This window comes from Lemur catta, chromosome 2 (genome assembly GCF_020740605.2).
Source record: "Lemur catta isolate mLemCat1 chromosome 2, mLemCat1.pri, whole genome shotgun sequence".
NCBI classification, from domain to species: domain Eukaryota; kingdom Metazoa; phylum Chordata; class Mammalia; order Primates; family Lemuridae; genus Lemur; species Lemur catta.
The window spans coordinates 51485964-51496302 of NC_059129.1; positions in this window are offsets into that span (position 1 = coordinate 51485964).

A 10339-nucleotide genomic window follows, 5' to 3' on the forward strand; every position below is an offset into this window, starting at 1 on the left:
TCTGGGAGGCCAACGCTGGAGGATCGTTTGAATTCAGAAGTTCTAGACCAGCTTGAGCAAGAGCGAGACCCCGTCTCTACTAAAAATAGAAAAAAATAGCTGGGCCTGGTGGTGCACATCTGTAGGCCCCGCTACTCCCGGAGGTTGAGGCAGGAGGATTGCTTGAGCCCAGGAGTTTGAGGTAGCTGTGAGCTAGGTTGACACCACAGCACTCTAGCCAGAGCAACAGAGTAAGATTCTCTCAGGAAAAAAAAAGCATATAAAAATATTATCTTTTCAGCATATCAATAAAAATATTAATAAGCTATTTTACATTGTTTTTATAGTAAGCCTTCAAAAGCTGCTGTGTATTTTACACTTACAGCACATCTCAGTTCAGACTAGTCCATTTCAAGTGCTCAATAGTCACATGTGGGTAGTGACTACTGTATCGGACAGTGCCAATACCTAGTTCTGAAACTCTGATCAAATATATGTACGATCTTATCACTCCGTTCTGTGTGTTCCCTTAGCCACTCTTTCATTTCTAGACATTCTCTTTGGTTGTTTTCCAAAACAATTTGCTCATTTTCATAGCCTAGTCTCTTTATTTGTATTTTCAATCTCCTTTTTATTTTTGTTAAGTGTATTAGAAAGGTTCATTTTGTATTAAAATTCAAATTATTAAAATAGTTGAAGTCTCTGAAGGTCTAATTCTACTCTCTATTATTTCTGCTAGCTCTCACTATAGCATCTTGTTTCTTCATCTATTTTGTGAGTTTTTTCATGAATTTATAAATTCATATTCCATGGAACCTTAACTGTAGGAATTCTTTGAGATCTGAGTTATTCATCCACAGATTTGCATATGTTTATGCCAAAAGCATGGAGTCTATTAACGAGAATTACTTTAAAATAAATTACTGACTTGAAGTATTTAAGATCTCAAGGTAGTATGAATTCTGGTTGTAAACTTCTATTAGCGTATACTTGTTCTTATGACTTATCAGAGGAGATTTTTATCATCCTTAACTAGCACTTTGATTAAGACAAGTAATTTTTCTTGCTGTTTTTTTATGAAGTTTATTTGTATTTTACTCTGTCTTAGGCTGTTCCAGCTGATATAGCAAAACACATAAACTGGGTAGCTCAAAAAAAACCAGAACTTTATTTTTAACAGTTCTGGAGGCCAGGAAGTCCAAGATCAAGGTGCTGACAGATTCTGTGTCTGGTAAGGGCCTGCTTTCTGGTTCATATATGATGCCTTCTCACTGTGAATCCACATGGTGGAAAGGACAAGGGAGCTCTCTCAGGCCTCTTTTATAAGGTCGTTAATTCCATTCTTGAGGGCTCTACTCTCATGACCTCATCACCTCCCAAAGTCTCCACCTCTTAATACCTTGGGGGTTAGGATTTCAACACATGAATGTTGGGAGAACACAAACATTTGGACCATAGCAGACTCTTTCTTACACTGAAGGTGTGCTCATTATACTCTGCTCTTCGGAAAGCCTCAGGTTTTGTCTTCTGTTTCCCCTCTTGTACCCCCTCACCAGTGCTGTTAAAACAGAACTTAAGGTTCCCAGGTTTCAAGAGATGTCCTCAGCCCCAGGGCAAAACCAGTTTTAGAACTAGCTCACCCTTCTGGATTTATTTTGATCTCTACATCTTTACTCTCTTTCCAGTCCCATCATGTCTTTAAAAAGGTATTTTAATATATTTTATCTAGTATTTTTCATTTTTCAGTGGAATGGCTATTTAAAGTATCCAGGACTCCCTACCACCATCTACTTTCAATGCCCCATAACTTGCTTCCTTTCCTAGTCCTCTCCCCAGGGGCATAACTAGGAAAAAGAAGCCCCAGTGTGAAGTCTACATAGCCCCTATCTTTCCAAAACAAAAGGATATTTCCAAAACTTTCCAACAAATAGGGGAATTGGGTTTGGCTGAGCCAGGATGTGGTTCTTTGAAGTTGGAGAAAAGGCAGGAACCTCTCTCCTAGGTCACAGGAGAGGGCTTTCCAACAGCAACAGCTTCAGTAGCACCGTCCCAGATGCCAGCGTCAGGGCTTCTGGAAGCCTCAGAGGCGGCTGCAGAGTTGAGCTCCTGCCCACAGTGGGAAGCACCTTCTTCCCCCTCCAGTGTCCACTTCCCTGCTCAGTCTCAGCTGAGGTAGCTGCCTAAGGGGAGAAGTTTCTCTACCAGTCGCTCCTCCTGGTAGAGAAAGATGCTGACCTGACACTGCTCGTGACCCTGGTACCTTTTCTGCTTACTGTCCTCCCTGCACCTCCGCACAACCAGCATTCTGTTGAATCCTTTGAAAACTGAATGGCTTTTCATTGACTCTCCAGGATAAATCCAGTGTGAACAGAAACTCTTAAAGAATAGAAGGCTTTGCCTTCTAAAACCTAAAATCAGCACAACCCTTCTCATCCCCAGACTAACATTTTCTCAAAGACAGCTTGCATGGGTTTAAGCTATTTAGGCTCCTGATTTCCTAGAGTTGATGGAGAGTAAAGTAACAAAGCTGGACACAGAGGCTCACATCTATAGTACCAGTGACTCAGGAGGCTCAGGTGGGAGGATCACTTGAGGCCAGGAGTCCAAGACCAACCTGGGCAAAGTAGTGAGACACCCCTGTCTCAAAACAAGTAAAAAAAAAAAAAAAAGGAGAGAGAAAGAGACTAGAGTAACATGCTGTTATCTCACTGCGTGATAAGCTAAGAACAAGGGGTCTCAGAACTGCTCCAAGAATCCAAGCATTGTGACTAAAGACTCTAAGTGGCTAAAGAGCAGCTATTGAGCCAGTGTGGGGGCTGAAACAGAGCGGCAAGTTGACCTCCCATCAGGACCCTCCCAGCAGCAGGCTCCTGAAATGCAGGGACTGAGTCCCATGGGGCTCTGCTTTGTGTGGTAACCGTAGAATGGCCTCATCTTCCTCTCTGATTCAGCATCAGACTCTGGTGGCTTCATAGCCATTGAATGGAAGCAGCCGTATGGTAGGAAGACCATGGGATTTGGGAGTTACAGATGCAGAATTTGAGTCCAAGTTCTGCAACTCACCAGCAGCATCAGGCTTTGAATATGTTACCCCACATTTCACCTCCGTCAGAACTTAGCCAGGTGTGGCAGCTCGTGCCTGTAGTCCCAGCTACCAGGAGGCTGAGGGAGGAGGATCACTTCAGCCCAAGAGGTTGAGTCCAGCCTGGGCAACATAGTGAGACTCTATCTCTTAAAAAAAAAAAATCCGTGAATTTATTAGTGGAGAGAGAGAAATTCATTTGCTACCATTAGAGGTGACTATTGCTCTAACTCCTTAAGCTGAAGATTGGAAATTAAAGGGGGTTGAGTGTGGTGGCTCACGCCTGTAATCCTAGCACTTGGGAGGCTGAGGCTGGCAGATCGTTTGAGCTCAGAAGTTCGAGACCAGCCTGAGCAAGGGCGAGACCCCGTCTTATAAAAAGAAAAAAAATTAAAAAAGAAAAAAGAAAATAAAAAGGAAATTAAAGGGAAAGAATTTATCATATATCATACCTTTTTTAGAAGGAATTGTGGTTCATCCACAGCTGACGAAGGAAAGGTCCAACATACAGAAGAATGTCAGTTAATAAATATAGAAGAAATGGCAGGATTAGAAAATCATCAAAGCCCTAATCCCTTATAATAATTTGGTTTTGGCTTGAGCCAGTTTTATTGGGTCTCTGTTATTTGTAACGAAAAAAGTAAACATATTTATAAAAGGGCTGTTGGGAGGCTTAAATAAGATTGCACATGTAAAGCCTTTAACAAGTTGCCTGGCACATAGTAAGTGCTCAAGAATATTATTTGTCTTCTCTTGGGATCTTCCAGAAGCAGATCCTAAATGACTCTTAGAGGGCAAAAAAAATCTTACTGTTTTTATGGATAAAGCATAGATCCATATAATAAATAATAAAGCCCAACATATAAACAGATTCACAGTTTATCTGTGGTCCTAAGATTTTTTAGGTGGGGAGCCATTAAGGGGGAAAAATGTCTAAAAAGGCTCCTTAGGGGGGGTGATAATGAAAAAAAAAAGAAGAATGAGAAATACTGCCTAAGCTATGTGAGTGAAAGTAGTTAATTTGGGAAGTTCAGGTGACACTAATAGAGAGGTAGAGAAGTGACACAGGAAAGAAAGGCAGCCAATAAAGCTATTAAGCTGCTTCCAGCATGGGCAAGGGAATCCTGGGGAGAAGTACAGCTCAGAACCATCCCATCTGTGGTGAGGGAAACGAGGCATTTACTCGCTAACTCCTCTGGGGGGAATTCTTCGCTATTCTGGACGGTCACACGAGGACAGCAACAAGGCTTTCCACAAGGGGAACCAGAGCCCACAGGCACCAAATACTGTCATCTGAAAGTCTGCGGGGGCACGGGGAGGGGGAGGGGGAGTCCAAGCCATGTGGGTGGTCAGCAGCACCCTCTGTTACACTATTATTCTGTAAAATAATAAAAAGTGCTATTAGGAGAAACTTGCTGATGAGAGAAATCACAAAAGCAGCACTTTTTATTAAGCCCCCCGGGGACATCTCCCAGTCCTAGAGGTGTGATTGGACTGAACAAATTAATTAATCAAATTAATCAGTCACAAGCCAAATGTCTTCGAGTCCAACCCATATTTCCTAAAGATTGGGTTTCCGTGGGAGGAAACACACTTCATCCCATAAAAATACCAAAATTGAAGATGAAGAGAAATTAAAATAAAACGAAAGAAAAATACGTAACAAACATACACTAAGTATGTACCCAGTCAAAAAGCCAAATTGTCAGTGTTTCTGGGGGGAAATTTTGTGCATGAGCTGGGTTTGCTGAGGTTTCTTAAACTACAGATTCAATGGAATGTTCTTGGTGAATGTCCATAAGCATTCCCATTGCTTGAGGACCTTAAAAGTCATTCAACATTCCAGTCATCTTTCTTGGAAATTTCCATTACTGATGAGACATGCAAGCTGGAAAAATGGCAGTTTTCTTCATTTCCTTCTCAAAGATTACAGCTAACTTTTGTGTAAGTCTTTAATACTTTTATATTGGTTAGAAGCTTCCCCTGTTCTTTTCCTGTAGTAGTCATTCTTTGGTGTCTTTTTAAAGTTGTTTTTTTTTTGAGACAGGGTCTCACTCTGTCACCTGGGCTACAGTGCCATGGTGTCAGCCCAGCTCACAGCAACCTCTAACCCCTGGACTCAAGTGATCCTCCTGTCTCAACCTCCTGAGTAGCTGGGATTACAGGCATGCACCACCACACCCAGCTAATTTTTCTATTTTTAGTAGAGACAGGCTCAGGCTGGTCTTGAATTCCTGACCTCAAGTGATCCACCCGCCTGGGTCTCCCAGAGTGCTAGGATTACAGGTGTGAGCCACTGAGCTGGCCAGCATCTCTTTAAAGTTTTTACCTTTGATGGCTCATCTTTTTTAAAACTTTTTTTTTTATTTGTCTTTGAATTACTTCTCACCTGAGAATTTTCTTAAGCTTTTCAAAAGAGACAATGACTTTGCTGAAATCATCGCTTGACTCAGAAGCATACCAAATTCTCTGTATCTAATCATGCTACAGTGCTTTCTAAAGTTTGTGAATGTTGACTGAATTGGCCTCCATTTTTTTACATTCTTCAAATCTTTTTCTTTCCCTCAAAAATTGGGTCTACTGGAGAATGCAACAACTTGACCTCAGAGACTAGCTCATTCACTTTTCTTTCTTACTTTTATTGTCCCAAAATATCATACTTCATTTTCAAAGAGACAAATTCCAGAAGGCTTTCCAGAGGAAGAGACATTTGGTGTATATGAAATTTTGGCAAGTACAGTGAGTTATGATTGCATCACTGCACTCCAGGCTGGGTGACAGAGTGAGACCCTGTTTCTAAAAAGAAAAAAAAGAAAACCAATTTGCTAGCTGTATGGGAAATACTTGAGGAAAGGCCAGGAAGTATGGCAAAAGGTGTTTGCACTGAATATCTTCCATTTTCTCCTCCAGATCCATTCTTTATTTTTCTCCTCCTTGCTCTATGTCCTGGGAGCTGATCCACATGGACTGCACTAACAAACTTCCTTGCCCTGAAATTTCCAATTGGTCTCAGCCACTGGAAGACACCAATAGAAGAGCGTGGCATTTTTAAATTCCCATGGCTCTTCTCCTGCCAGGTCATGATGGATTGGCTGCATCCCTCCATTGAAGGCTGGAACTCCTGTCAGATAGCTTAATCTCTCTCCCTCTGTCCAGGTTCAGGTAACAGTTTTGTCCCTTTGGCCCTACGGATGATAACAGACATTGTACCATCTCTTAATTGCTTTTCCTAAACTCTGCCCACAGGTTTGTAAATAGCTCCTACATTAAGCTCTTCTCAAATTCTCCATTTTGAGTGTGCCATCTGTTTCCTGCCAGGGCCCTGAGTGATACAGTATGTTTGATTAATGGGTATTAGTTCAGACTAGCTGGAGCATGAAGTGTGTGTGATGAAACAGCAAAACATCATGTAAGAACAGTAGGCTGAGAACAGATGGTGGAGAGGCCTGTCTTCTAGGCCAGGGAGTCTGGAGATAATTGGAACCTCAGAAGATTTTAGACGAGGAGAGACATTCTTTAAGAAAACCAAATTGGGCTGGGTATAGTGGCTCAGGCCTGTAATCCCAGCACTTTCAGAAGGCTAACTGGAGCACAGGAGTTTGAGGTTACAGTGAGTTATGACTGCACCACTGCACTCCAGCCTGGGTGACAGAGTGAGACCTTGTCTCTAAAAAGAAAAAAAAAAAAGAAAACCAATTTGGTAACTGCATGCAGAATGGTTTAGAAATTAGACATGGAGAGACAAGTTTTTTATCTAGGAGATGACGATAATTACTAGCCCAGGAAGATAACATTTTGTAACTGTCAGATTGGCAAAGATCCAAAAATTTGATAGCACATTGTATTGATAAGGATGTGGAGAAACAGCACTCTCAGATATTGCTAGTGTGTGTGTCCACTGATAAACCTCCTTGGAAGGCACTTTGATAATACCTATCAGTATTATAAATGTTCAGAACCTATTGATCCAGCAATTTCACTCCCTAGTATTTAGCGTACAGATATAATAGCACACATGCTAAATAATTTATGTGTGTATTCATTGTAGCATTTTTCTAATGGCTAAAGATTGGAAACAACCTAAGTGTCCATCAATAGAGACCGGCTAAGTTTCTGATTAATACTCAATATTCTAAGCAACAGTATGGCACATTCCATATAGCAGACACCATGCAATGATTAAAGAGAATGAGATGACTCTATATGCACTTATATGGAAAGATCTTTAAGTAGTGTTAATGACAAAGGCAAGGTACAGAATAGTATATATAGAATGTTTCTATTTCAATCAGAGAATAAAAATATATATTGCATATATATATATATAAACTTATAAATACACTAAAAAGATACAAAAGAAACAGGTAAAGAGTGGTCTCCAAAGGGAAATGAATGGCCAGTGACAAAGGAGGGAGAATTATTTTTTATTATAATCCTTTTATACTTTTGTATGAATGACTTACGTTTTAAAAAAATTGCACTGTCATCTTTGAATCAAACCTCTACATTTGTATCAGTTCTAAAATTAGATCATATGTACCTTTTCTTGGTGAAATAAACACAACTGAGAGGTTTCCAACTAAAAAGTCATTATAGGCCAGACACAGTGGCTCACACCTGTAATCCTAGCACTCTGGGAGGCTGAGGTGGGAGGATCGTTCTAGGTCAGGAGTTCGAGGCCCCCCCCCCATCTCTACTAAAAAAATAGAAAGAAATTATCTGGACAGCTAAAAAAATATATATATATAGAAAAAAAATTAGCCGGGCATGGTGGAGCATGTCTGTAGTCCCAGCTACTCAGGAGGCTGAGGCAGGAGGATCGCTTGAGCCCAGGAGTTTGAGGTTGCTGTGAGCTAGGCTGACACCACGGGACTCTAGCCCAGGCAACAGAGTAAGACTCTGTCCCAAATAAATAAATAGTCATTATAATTAAGTATTTGAATGCCTGAACAAAATGTTCAGCTTGGTTACTGGGTGAGTAAATGGCCTTGAATTAATTCTTTATTGGTGCTATAGACTGAATATTTGTATCCTCATGAATGGGATTAGTGCCTGAATAAAAGATTCCAAAGAACTCCCTTTAACCGTGTAAGGACATAGCCAGAAGACGGCAATCTGTGAGCCAGGAAACAGGCTCTCACCAGATACAGAATCTATCCACGCCTTGATCTTGGACTTTCCAGCCTCCAGAACTGTGAGAAATAAATTTCTGTTGTTTATAAGATGTCAGTATGGTATGCTGCTATAGCGTTCTGAACCGACTAAAACAATTGGTTTTGTCACCTTCTAAAGTTTAGGGTGAATATACGTGATCTGAAACATTGGAAGGCAGGGCTTTCCAAGGTAACTTTCCTTTGTGATTCCTGGGGATCTGAGAAGGTATTGGGTAGGGATTTCATCCTTCTAAAATTGTGCAATGCACACAAGTGGAAGAGGTAGCTCTGGGGAGGAGGAAATATGCCTCAAGAAAGGAAGAAGACTGGGGAAGATGGAAATTTTCAAATATTGAGGGACTGAGGGATGTTAAGAGGGTGCTAGTTGAATGGCCTATAATTTGTTAGTCAGGTGAAATTGGCAGTCACGGGCATAAACTGTGAACTGTAGGAAAGTAGAAAAAGTTCTGGAATAGCTGGCATAAGGAATGTGGAAGTAACCATTTAGGAGGGCACAACAGACTTGCTGAGCAGCAATGAAAGCTTAGCTGAAATTAACTATCATTATTCATAGCTCAAACTGACATGACTGTGGTTTCATTATCTATTACAAACTGTAGGTTGGCCAAAGGTTCAAGGGATTTTATTTTTTAAATGTAATTAGTAAACTTTCCTATAAAAACAGTCGGTGAATGTGAATTGCAAGCCCATTAGTGCCGAAAGAATGTTTTTTCCTGAAGTGAACTTGTTGTTAAACTACTTGACATTAGGGGCATGGCATTAGGCTTCTGGTCATAGTTACCAATGTGAAGATATGGTTGAGAATTTCATTACATTTAGTCCCCTTTTACTATAAGCATTATTCCTTCTGAACAATTTTTTTCCCTTTTTGTAGATGTTGCACATTGTGAAACTGATGAGGATCCTTTTTAAAGTCAGCTAGCAGTTGAGGGGAAAAAAAAAATCTGGATTCACTTCCCATTAAGGAATAGAGAGCTTGGTCTCCATTCTCCCTCCAATTTATAACTCAGCCCTTGCTCCTCCTTCCCATTAGTTTGTTATCTTATTACAGTTCACATATGCTAGAAGCCACCTTAAATGCTTTTTGGAACAAGACAGAATATATGTATATTAAACATATAAATATTTAAGGTACTTAAAATACCTTAATACTTGAAACAATTATTTAAAAAAATCATGTCTGCAGTTACAAGGCCATTAGACCCAAAAAGCTTCATCTTACAACTTTCCATTTAAGGACATTGGATGATAGTTTATAGAGTGGACAGCCAAACTTGTGACCACAGACAGTAATAGCAATATCAGTGGAAAAATCAAGGCTCAGCTGCATGTTTGCCTCAATTCTCTTTTTGTAAGAGGACACTTAGCATAATTATGCCTGAGAATTTAAAGAAAAGCCATTTGCCCTATTTTAAAAGCTTTCTTTCCAACTCAGCTAACACTATCCAAAATCAATATGTGGTGGTGAAGAAGGTGGGCTCCAGAGCCAGACTGCTGGGTTTCAAATCCCAGTCCATCACTTAAGCTGTGTGACCTTGGTCAAATTACTTAACTATTTCCTCACTTGAAAAATGGTGCTAACAGCACCTAGCTCATAAGACTTTGACGACTTAATGAGCTGATATGAGTAAGGTGCCTAGAATGGTGTCCATACATTTTAAGTGCACGAAAAATTGGCAGCTATATTTATTTTGGCCTTACAGTTGATAAGATTCATGAGCTTCTTAGGGTCCATGCCAAAACTCTGGACTCAAACAAGTCAACGAGTAGCTGGATTCCAGAAGCCCAAGCTAATGTGTAGCTGAAAACCAAAGAGGAAGATTTCAATCGCCCTGCTGAGAAATACCTATGTAAGCCAAACCTTCAATTCAAAAAAACTCTCAGTTAACGGCACTTTGCACAAGTTTGATGCCACACTTCCACATGAATTGGCTCCTACTAATGCCCTATGAAATTCGTTTATTATGAGTGGAAATATATTGAAGGGCCTACTTTATCATGCACTGGGATAAGTTTTACCACAAATCACTAAAAAACCAACACAACAACACTCTTTCCCACTTACTGCTTCAAACTATCATAGTCAAATAAAAGCTCCTAGACA